Source organism: Mercurialis annua, linkage group LG1-X (assembly GCF_937616625.2).
Source record: "Mercurialis annua linkage group LG1-X, ddMerAnnu1.2, whole genome shotgun sequence".
NCBI lineage: Eukaryota > Viridiplantae > Streptophyta > Magnoliopsida > Malpighiales > Euphorbiaceae > Mercurialis > Mercurialis annua.
The window spans coordinates 57916830-57928717 of NC_065570.1; the positions used below are offsets into that span (position 1 = coordinate 57916830).

Consider the following 11888-nt stretch of genomic DNA (forward strand, 5'->3'; position numbering starts at 1 on the left):
TTTTTAAATACCACAGACAAATTATAGAAATTTATCAGGTCTACACCGGGGAACAAATTAGCCAATACGCAGAGCAAGGAGGACGGGTAACGCTTTGAAGATAACCGTCCTCAAACATGTCCAATTACATGAACATCAGGAAAAGAGAAACTCTCCAAAACTTATGTATTATTATACAATTTTTCCGTTACAACCAGATATTTTTAGGATTACATTGTAGGGATTATGTTTCTGCATTTTACTAAACGATATTGCACAACAAGCTGTGTTTCCTAAGACTCGCTAATGAATAATACAATCAATATAGCAATGATACAAACCGGAAATTTCGAAGCCTCAAACCAAGACCAAAATTTCATATACCGATTGGCATGCCAATTGAATTGAGGATAGTTCTGTACAGGAAAATGGCTGCCAGGCCAGCAAGTTTTTTTTTCCACCAATCATAAATGAACTATTCATCCTCATCACCAAGTAAACTAAATAAAAACGGGTGGAATTTGTACCCATCTCCCTTATAAAACTTGTTCTGGAACTCTACCCAGTGAAGCCGTAAGGCGTGTAGGAATGCACTTAGGGTTTCCATGACGAGAAGGACACCAACAGTTGCAGAGACGAATACAATTATACCAATGATAAGGACAATGGTATTATTGAACCTGTAGTCATCATTAGAACATGTCCTATAAAATTCGTACAGTTTAAGATCTCAAGCATGGACAAAACACTGATAAAAGAACTTACCCCCAAGCTAGAAGTAAAACCTTGTCATAAAACACACTTGACAACTCTGAATGCGCCAAACTGAAAACCACAAAAAGGGTCAAATTGGAACATGCTGAAATTAAAATTCGCATAATGCTTATTTTGAACAGCACAGATCTTCGAATGAAATCTGAACCGTCAAATCAACGTACTTCATAAACTTTTAGGACATGGATGCATACTCATCTAATGATTTAAATAGAAAATATCTAGAGCCTTCAAGAGAAGAGGCAACAGCGTTTATGGCAACAATGCCATATTTGGAAAATCCACATATTCAAGTTGCAGTCAAGAAAGTTCTTAAGATTGTGATGGTGCCATTTTAGCATTGGTGTCAAATATGTCGAATCTAAAAGTCCCCATTGTAGCTTCTTGCTATGAACTTTAAACATAAAATGAACCAGAAAGATGTTCAATGTAGTGATGAAATTCAGCTTGAGAAACATATTAAGTAGTTAGGGATCGACCTGAGTACCCATAAACGCAGATATGAAGCCGTATTAGATACTGCACGGAGCACAAACTCTATCGAATGTATAAGTTGGTGAACAAAAACCTCGCTGAACTCAAATTCTTCATGTTTATGAGAATCAGAATGGGCCTCCATTTCAAGAAGATCTTCACTAATGTCCAGCAATGCATAGGATTGACCATGGTGCCTCTGACAAGTAGCATTTAGATTCGCCAGCACATCAACATAATTTGAAACAGAAATCTAATCGTGAATAATAAAGGTTACATTGAATTTAAAACATGAAGTTAATAGAGTTTTTAGCATACTTCCTCATGTTGCTTCTTCAAGAGAAATGGCTTTGGAAACAGCATCCACGGAACAGCAACAAGAGCAAATAATAGTAACAAAATCTGGCCATAAAGCGCAGGACACATTAAGAATCAATATATATTTCTTTCATACTGGAACGGAAATTTCTTCACAGCTATGTTACCTGAAGAAATTTTTGGCCAACAAAAAGCTGATTGTCAACCAGATCATCAGTAGGACTCAAAAACATGTAAATCATCACATGATATAGATCAGCTTGCGAACCAGTGCACCATTTCACCATTATGAGGAGTGAAAGGTAGCCAAACAAGCTATTCAAAAAAATCATTTGGGGAACAAATTGATACCTAATATAGTTGCAACCATCATGAGTGAATTATCTGAATATACAAAAAAATACACCCTTTCGCAAAGTAAAATCAATAACGGAAAGATAAACAATAATGAAAAGCGTAAGCATCTAATATACATGCCCCTGTGCCATCTTCACACTTCTTTAACATAAATAAACTGTAATGAGCGATAAAGGATGCATGCACATATGAGATAATTTTCCTTGAAAACACCATTGGTGTTGCTTGAGAATTAAAAGGAGGATATAAGTATTAAGCCATAATTTTGCTAACAGTTACACATTTACACTCTGTAAACAGCCACACATTATTGCAAGCAGCAGCAAAAAAGTAAATAGCTCACCGAACATTCAGATTATCGCCAAAGAACTTCGCATTGAAGTAGCTAATCATAATCCCAAGATTCATTTGGGCTACTCCTAGTAGAATTGACATCTTCATCTTTAATGAGTTAAGAAAAGGTAGCTCGCTCCGGCTACCATGCCACTTAGGATCCACGCCGAATGGATATGTAGCTTGCACCTTAACTAGACCAGAAGTGAAAGCATCTCTGCAGCAAAAAATTGTGTCTATATAATGGATGAAAAAGGGGTTACATGCATATGAGTAAAGTGTAATACACTAATCTAAAACCTGCACGATTGGTCACGACAGGCATAAGCAGAGGGACCGAACAGTTCAAGTGGGACTGAAACAAATTCATTGCATATGAATCCAGTGTAGATTGAAAAAATGGCCATCATCAAAATAACATAACGGCCGCTGAATGTCATTTCCATGATGTCCCCAAGCTTCTGTTAATTACAATGTTAGATTAGCTGAAGAATACAAGAATTAATAGAAAGAAGAAAGCCCTTGGTATGATCTGCCAGCAAGCTAAATAACAATTACCTGACTGGATAATTTGTTTTCTCTAGTAATGAAGTATAATGTTGCCAAGAGTAAGCAAATTCCATGGCCCCAGTCTCCAAACATCACAGCAAAAAGGAAAGGGAATGTGACTATTGTAAATACACCAGGATTTGCTTCCCGGTACTTGGCAATCCTGAAACAACATTTTGTCAGATAACAATTAACATTCTCGGAAGACAATTTCAATCAGAAAATGTTCAGTAAACTGGTTTAAAGTCAATTTTATTTTCATTGTGCTGCAAGATAGACAACAACAAATCCAATCGCAATTTAAAAAAATTATGAACAGCTTGACCAACAATGAAACTGGTTAGACAGCCTCACTGCAACTGGCAACTAAAAAAATAAATTAAACACACTTTTCTAGTATTTCATTTTACCTTAAGAATTCAACTCAGCCCTTTTACAAATAGTCAGTGTAATTAACTGCTATAGCTTCATCCCATGAACAGGAGGCAGGTTACTCCTACAATTGTCTATTAAGTTTGAACTACTGTGCTCCATACTTCCTGCCTCCATTAATTCTATACGGGAAACTATCAACAAGACTACAACTAGAAGAAAAAATATTCTGTCAACGCCATGAAGGTGCCACGACTAGCATTGCATGTATCAGGAAGGTGGTGAAAAAGTTTTGAAACAAGATCTACGTTATGTATCATTAAAATACTGTCTGAAAATAGGAACATGGCTATAATACCAAACATTACCCGTATGCATCTACAATTTCTTGAAAGGCAGAAGTAAATTTGTTTGTGCGAAAATAGGTAAGTGGTGATTCCTTTGTTTGCAAAACCTGGAATATCGCTCCGACTTGTGAGTTGCTGTCTATGGCTGCTCGATGCAATACGTTTTGGATCTATTAAAATTAAAAACATGAGACAAATAGATAGTCACTCAATCATATGCTGTAGAGGAACATACTTCCTGAAAAAATTAACACAAAATGCAGCATAAACATAAAAAAATAGACACCTGATCTGCAGCAAAAACAGGACACCAACCTTCAGCAACAAGACATTTCTTTGTGACATCTATGCTAAGCATGTTTAGCGTGTGGTAAATTGATTTTTCCTTTTTCACCTACGTAAGTTAGAAAACAAAAAAACTTTGAGTAATACCTACATTATACTAGACAATGATTAACCATGAATCAAAACAAGCATGAAAACTTCCAAATTGCAAAAAATTGAAGAACAAATGCATGAGTACTCTGAAGTATCAAACTCGAACAAACCAGAAAATTCCACTGCTCAGATTCAAAGCCTATTTTCTGCAACAGATTGCTCCGGTGAGCCAAGCCAAAATCAACGGTGGTCTTCAGCTCTGTAATCCTTCCAGACATCTTTGTAATGAAATAAACAACTTTACATCAAAAATTCAACAAATGGCAACTTCAACATCAAACCACAAAAAATAAACTAAAGCTCCTACTATTCTTATTAAATATTTGAGTTTCAGAATAGTCATGCTTTGTTTGATTTAATATATTGATCTAGGTTAATTTCATAACTACACATAATCCAACACCAAAAATATATTTCTAAGACTCCATTCCTGTGTTTTCCTTTTAAACAAATTTTCCATCTAAAAATGTTTGTCAATTGATGTTGTGTGCACTTTTAAACCTGGAAAGTGTGTTATCTTGTAGATATGAAAATTTGTAATAAGACTAATCTACAGCTTCAGTTGCTTTGCAATGTACTAAGAGTGTATAAGATGAAATAAAGAGGGAAAAGATCTCGCTCATAGAAAAACACATATCTAGTAAATGACTATACGATCTGCCAAACAAGTATAGTATGTATTGTAAATGTGGTGTTCCAAGCTTTTAAAATGAATTCTGTGATGCTCAAAAGAAAGAATGGTAATTTACCTCTATCATCGTCTGATATTGTTTGATGAGGTCTTCTGTGAATGGATAAATGTTTGCTCCAAAAGCTTCACTTATTTTCAGAATTTTGTTCTTTGCTCTCTCACCAGAATAGAAAACAACAAATACATTTTTCTCAACCTGCAAATTGATACCTTAAAAGTTTTTCAAACAAAAGGTATAACCAAATCTGTAACTGATCATTTCCAAAAAACTAACCTTCTCACCAGACACATGATTAACAATAGAATTCTCAACCACGGATTGCTTCAAAAATATATTGCCCCTGGTTGCACGAAACAGAAGCCTTTCAAAAACCATTGACTTATCTCTGGGTACAAGACCGCTAATAAATCCCAGCTTAACTTCCTTAGATGGATCTGTTACCATTTCCTAGGCAAAATTAAATCCATAAGCATCATTATGAAGAAATAGCAAAATTTCAGCCGCTGTAGAAGAAGAGAAAAAAAATGCCGACATACTTGCTCTAGCAATAAGGGACTATCCATGGATGCGTCACCATTGCTATGCACTTCAATTTCTCTTTGCTGAATTGCAGCACTTCTTTCTGCTGAATGGAAAAGCTCACCAGCCTGAAATGATATTACAGCTAAAAAAACTGTTGCCATTACGCTAAAAATGCTCTTATAACCCAAGGTCTTAGCAATGAAGCAAGCCATACCTTCTGCAGTACAAGTTGATATTCTAGTAGTTCATCATAGGTGCACTCTAACTTTTCGTTATTTGAATTTATTCCAATCAACTCAATTTCCAGTTCGCTAAGTTTTACCTAAAATATCATTCCAAAGGTATAGTGCCTTCAAATTCATCGTGGAAAGCTTCCAAGAAGATAGAGCCTGAGAATTGATTATACCTCCAAGTTGTCGAAATCAATGTCAATGCTCTGGCAGATCTGGTTGATGGCAAAAAGCCAGTCTTTTTCATGTGTTCTTTAAAGAAACGTAGCTTGCGAGCCATTTCTGAACATCTTTTAATCTATATGATAAAATAAGAGTATACATAACAGGCAAACACGCATCATGTACAAAACGATGAGCTAGTTAAGTTAAAAAAAAATATTACAATTTCTTTATAGATCTCTCATTGCAACTAATAGAATCTGGAAATGCTATCTACAAAATAAATTCATTTCGATTTTGCAATTAATACAACAATTAGAATAATCAATCTTATTTTGCTTTAGACACTCATTTTTGCAGAGAAAAAGTAGCAAAAAATTGCACCTGAGCAGCATATGTGCGCTGGAACGGACTCTTTTCAGAATTGAGATGTGCGACAATGGAAGACATGCACATTGCATTAACTATTTGAGTTTCGTTAATAAGCATTGAGCAGTAAGGATTTATGAAAAGTAAAGCTAATTAAATGAAATGTGTTTTGATTGTTAACGGTTACATTCTATGAACATGAAATATCATCAAACGGATCAAGATCAGCTTTAAAATCCAGAGTGCAAAATAATGTTCATATACAAATTAAAGAGGATCAAGATCATAAGGAAAAAAAATGCTTACGTCCTTGAATTGCACGAGGCCAAGATGACCGAGATATGAGATTGAGCGATAAGCTGATTCGATAGGGATAATAAGTTGTACCAATTGCATTGGTTCTGACCGTAACAGATCCATTCTCACTTTTCATCAGCTTCTCTAGATCGATGTACAGGGAGATAAGTCACCGAACGGTCAAATTCTCAGGCTCCGATGCAAAGGAACGACAAGCATATATTCGTTTTTTTTTGTTTTAACGTTTGGTTGTTATGTTCGGTGTTTTAAAAACCGAACCGGTGGCCGAACCGGTGAGGCCATCGGTTTCCGGTTCAACCGGTTGAACCGGTTCAATGACCAGTTCAACCGGTTTAATAAATTTAAAAAAAATTAAAAAATTTACTGATTCACCGGTTTTTTACCGGTTCAATCCGGTCCGATCCGGTTCAACATCCGGTTTTTTACCGGTTCAATCCGGTTCAACCGGTCCAACCCGGTCCAATCAAAAGATCCGGTTTTTCGCAGTTTTGGATCGGACCACTGGCCAGTTCGCGGTTCAACCGGTCCGTTTTTTAAAACACTGGTTATGTTACGCTTCCCCGCTTATGCTTAGAATGTTAATTTTAATGCGCACGCTAAGCAACCAACCAGTCGTTGTTTCTGTTTCACCGTCGTTCTCAAGTAAACAAAATGGAATTATTACAGTCAACCCTCTGATAATTAATATACATGGTGGATCAAAAATTTATTATTTATTAGAATTATTAATTTATTAAATTTGTATGGCAAAAATTATTTTAAAGCATTTACATTCATAAATCTAATATTAATATTATATTATAAAACAGCTAACAAAATACATTTCACATCCATTCTATCCAAAAGAAATAACTTTATATTCAGTTTAAAAAATATCAACTTAATATTAAATCAAAAAATAACTATCAAGAAGTTGTATTCATAAAATAAATTAATTTTTAATATATTTTTATACTAGACATATGAGAAGTCTTTTATTATATAATATTTTTATGTCCCATATATAAGTTAAATCACTACTAGAAATCAGGCATTTAGCGACGGATTTTTCCGTCGCTAAATGCCTAAAATCCGTCGCTAATTGATATTAGCGACGGATTACCGACGGACTTTCTGGTCGCAAAATTTTTTACCGACAAAAAAAAAAATTTAGCGACGGATTTAAAAAAATTAGCGACGGAATTTGGCGACGGATTTTAATCCGTCGCTAATTTTTTAAAATTAAAAAAAAATATTTTTTTTAATTAAAATCGTAAAATGAAATTTTATTTAATCAATAGCCCACCGTAACCCACTCACCCGTGATAGACCACACACTGTCACCCACCAACAATCCTCGCAATCAACCCAACTTCCCAGTAGGTCACCCATCATTGAATTGCTCCCATCCAAAGCTCTTTAACTTTCAAGTTTCCCCGCGCGCAGCTCCATTTTAACCAACTCAAACTCTTATTACATATGTATGTATATTATATTTAAATATAACTAAAAGGAGGAAATATTTACTCTCGTAATTTATATACTCCCGCATTATAAAATAATTATTTTTCATACAAATTATTTTTTAAATAAATAATTATAAAATAATTATTTGTTCATACAAATTATTTTTTAAATAAATAATTAATAAATAATTATTTTAAATAAAAACAATTAATTAATTAATTTTTAATAGTTAATTATTTTTAATAATTACTTATTTTTAATAAATAAATATTTTTAATTAATAAATATTTTTTTGTTAATTAATATTTTTTTAATAAAATAGGACTTTTAGCGACGGATAGTTTAATCCGTCGCTAAAAGTTAGACATTAGCGACGGATTAAACAATCCGTCGCTAATTGATTACTTTTAGCGACGGATTCTAAAATCCGTCGCTAAAAGTGCATTTCTTTTTGGCGGGATTCATCCCGCCATTTTAGCGACGGAATTTCCGTCGCTAATTTTGGCGGGATGAATCCCGCCAATTTTTAGTAGGATTTAGCGACGGATATAAAATCCGTCGCTAAATCCGTCGGTAATCTTCATTTTAGCGACGGATTTTAAATCCGTCGCTAAAATCCGTCGCGATTAAGCTGTTTTTTAGTAGTGAATTAATCTGTTATGTTTATATGTAAATATATATATTTCTTTAAAAAAATCTCTCTAATCATTAATATTCATATAGGATATATTTTAAAATTTATTAATTATTAAATAATAGAATTATTAATTATGCGACGTGGAACAAAATTGGTTCCTTCAATATTTTATTAATTATTAGAATTATTAATTTATAGAATATTAATTATTAGAGGGTTTACTGTACCTATTTTGAAAGAAATTTTTAAGTAGACTCAGTCCAACACGTCATCCGTGGACTAAGCCTATCACATAATGACACGTCATTAAAATGATGGTAATCTTGTAAATTTGTTATTGAATGTTAATTTTAATCTCTGTTGAAAGAAATCGATCTTTCACTCTAATTGTTTGTCCCAGCATTTGCATTTAAGAAGTTATCAAATTAGCGTCGGTGATATATCAAATATTTCCACATACAGGACTAGAGTGGTGCTCTTTTTCTTATCGAGAGATTCTTAGGTAGATTTAGTCCACCACGTCATCCGTGGACTAAACCTATAATATAATGACACGTTATTAAAATGATGGCAATTTTGTAAATTCGTTTATTACTTATTTACACATTTGAATAATAATATAACAAGATTACCATCATTTTAATGACGTGTAATTGTATAATAGGTTTAGTACATGGAAAATGTGATGGACTGAGTCTAGCTAAGAATTTCTTTTATCTTTAGATGCAACAGACGGTTCTAAAATTGCACATATTCTCACCTGCCCCCACAAAATAGTAGACTTAAAAACTGTTTAATTGTTTTTCTTTGATTAAGAATTATATTTAAATCTTTTATTTATATAGTCTTATCATAAATTTATAGATTTATTGCAATTATATTCTGTTTTGTAGTTATGTTGAAAAATAACTATGTGACACATTGTAAAGTCTATAAGAAAAAAGTCCAATACAAAACATATCATAAAAATTTGAAAGTATGTTAAAGTTACGAAAAAATAAAAAGGAATTGGTGATAGATTAGACACCAAAAAGAATTCTTTAAATATTCTTTTAGGCTTTTAATGTATATATACTTATAATTCAACAGTCAACACAGAGAAGCAATAATGCAGCAAAATCTGAAAAAAAAGTACAAAAGAAGCTAATACCATAAATACATATACCTAATAATGAACTATTCCAACCAAATACATTACCGCTTCAGATTTTTCCTCTCAAAAGCAGTCAAAATTTACTATATCTTGATACACATGAACATTTATAGTATTAAAATATTATAGCTTTAATTTTTTTGGTGACCCAGAAGACCAAATTAATAAGCTTTTGAAATTGTGTCAAAAACTAGAGTGTTTATAACGGTTGTATCACATTATTGTTACAATAAACTAATTAATATATGTGATAGGAAATTGTTAATTGTTAATTATTATTTATTATTTTTATCATTAAATATTTCAACATGACAAACGCTTTGTTGGTTTGTTGCGCGAATGAGGTGTCACAACCATCGCAATATATAATTATTTTAAAACCTAATATAAAAAGAATACTCACATCCTTGAAGCCTCCATCTATTCTTATAAGTTTTTGTTCATAGCATTTATAGAGTGAAAGTAAGTAAAATGTATCAACAGCAAGCTCCTGAAGGTGAGAAAATTAATGAAATTGATTTTGTATTCTATATAATATTAATATTTGGCTGCATGCATTTTTACTTACTTAATTTTTTTCTTCTCTTTCTAGGTTATCCTCCGCCGGGATATACTCCACAAGGTTATCCCCTACCACCACCACCACCACCACCGCAACCTCAATCTATCTACATTCAGCCGCCGCCTCAGCCAGCTCCGGCTCAAAGTAACGATGGCTGCTTGAAGGCTTGGTGAGTCTTTAAATACATATCTTTCTTTTCTTATGAAATGGTGACGTCAGTGAATTTAAAATGCACAATTTTTAACTTAGACTGAGTGCATGTTTTATTTACGATTCAAATATTTCAACTGTTGATTACCCAACTAGCCCGATGGATTCAATCAACCGACTGTGAATCGGACCGAGCTATAAAATCGACCGATTGTCATAAATTTAAATGTGATTAATTTATTTATTTTAGGGTTAATTACATATAAAATCACCACCTTTACACGAAATTGTAAAAATAACACGACCTTTAAAACGTGGCAATTCAGGGCACCACCTTTCATTTTTTTTCAAAAACAACATGGACACATTTTTAGTGGCGTTTTTGCTGACGTGGCATGACACATGGCACTCCCATTGGGTGTCCAAGTCAGCAAAATTTTACCTAAAAACGTGCTCATGTTATTTTTGAAAAGAAACGAAAGGTGATGCCCTGAATTGACACGTTTTAAAGGTCGTGTTATTTTTGAAAATTCGTGTAAAGGTGGTGATTTTATATGTAATTAACCCTTTATTTTAACTATAAAAATCTATATAAAAGGTCTAGTTTGATGTTTCAATTATTTCAAGAGTAATATATATATATATATATATATATATATATATATATATATATATATATATATATATATATATATCAACGGGTTTGTTGAACCGTGAATTTATGGCCACCGCTGGTTCAGCCACCAATTTGATTTTTAAAATACAGTTTCAAAACTAATTTGATTGGTTGGATTTATAAATGTAATATAAATCAGGTCTAATAAGAAAATTTCCAAAAATAATTAGCATTATTTTAATTTGATGAATGAATCCATAAAATTTAGTTTACTCTTAGATTATATTTTTGAACTTCTCTTAACAATTTGTATGCAGTTTTGGTGCTGTTCTCTGCTGCTGCTGTTTGGAGATGTGCTGCGATATGTTTTAACTGAAGATGCCATGAGAGTGTTTAATATTTATTTTAATGCAGTTAATAATGCCAAAGTGTAACAGTTAATGCCGCTTTTCTTGTGGTAATTATTTATGAATATTGATTCCTTAGAATTTTCTTGGATGTGCTTCTCTTTTATGATTCATTTTTATAATTGCCTATATTTTTTTATATATAATTAGAGAGGGCGAGCGCTTGTCGTATGAATGATTGGTTTATTTTTCTCATAACATCTAATTAGTAAAAACATTATTTATTATACTTCTTCCGGCCATCTTAAATTAATAAATAATTTAAAACAAATGTAACTATAACCAAAATATAAATTACAATATCCATATTAATATGGGTGTTCGTGAAGAATCATACCTACGCTCAAATCTTAAAATTTATAAATGGGTAATTTATGTCATTGATGCTTTAACCGGTTCAACTCGGGATGATGTAATCATTGATTCAAATGACATAACCAAGATTCAAATGACGTAAATGTCGTTCTAGTGATGTAACTACTACTCTAACAACTATGAGTATTAATCTGGGAATCCAGGAATATAAACGAGATCAATGTCAAATCTAATCCTAAATTAAGATTCAATCCGAAGATTGATGATATAAAATATGAATTTTGTTTTTATTTAATGATGTGTTGATGAATAAAAATACAATAACCTAACTATTTATATGTAACAAACCCTAATTAAAATTCTAATTA

At 32.6% G+C, this 11888-nt stretch overlaps 1 long non-coding RNA gene and 1 pseudogene across 1 annotated transcript; one reads left to right on the forward strand and one right to left on the reverse strand.

Annotated features, from left to right (window-relative positions):
* Positions 1 to 141: 141 nt before the first annotated feature.
* Positions 142 to 6336, reverse strand: LOC126664420 (V-type proton ATPase subunit a2-like; annotated as a pseudogene).
* Positions 6337 to 9883: 3547 nt separating this feature from the next.
* Positions 9884 to 11278, forward strand: LOC126673848 (uncharacterized). Its single transcript, XR_007639387.1, has 3 exons — positions 9884 to 9966; positions 10063 to 10201; positions 11116 to 11278. It is a non-coding gene; the product is annotated as an uncharacterized LOC126673848 (long non-coding RNA).
* Positions 11279 to 11888: the final 610 nt, after the last annotated feature.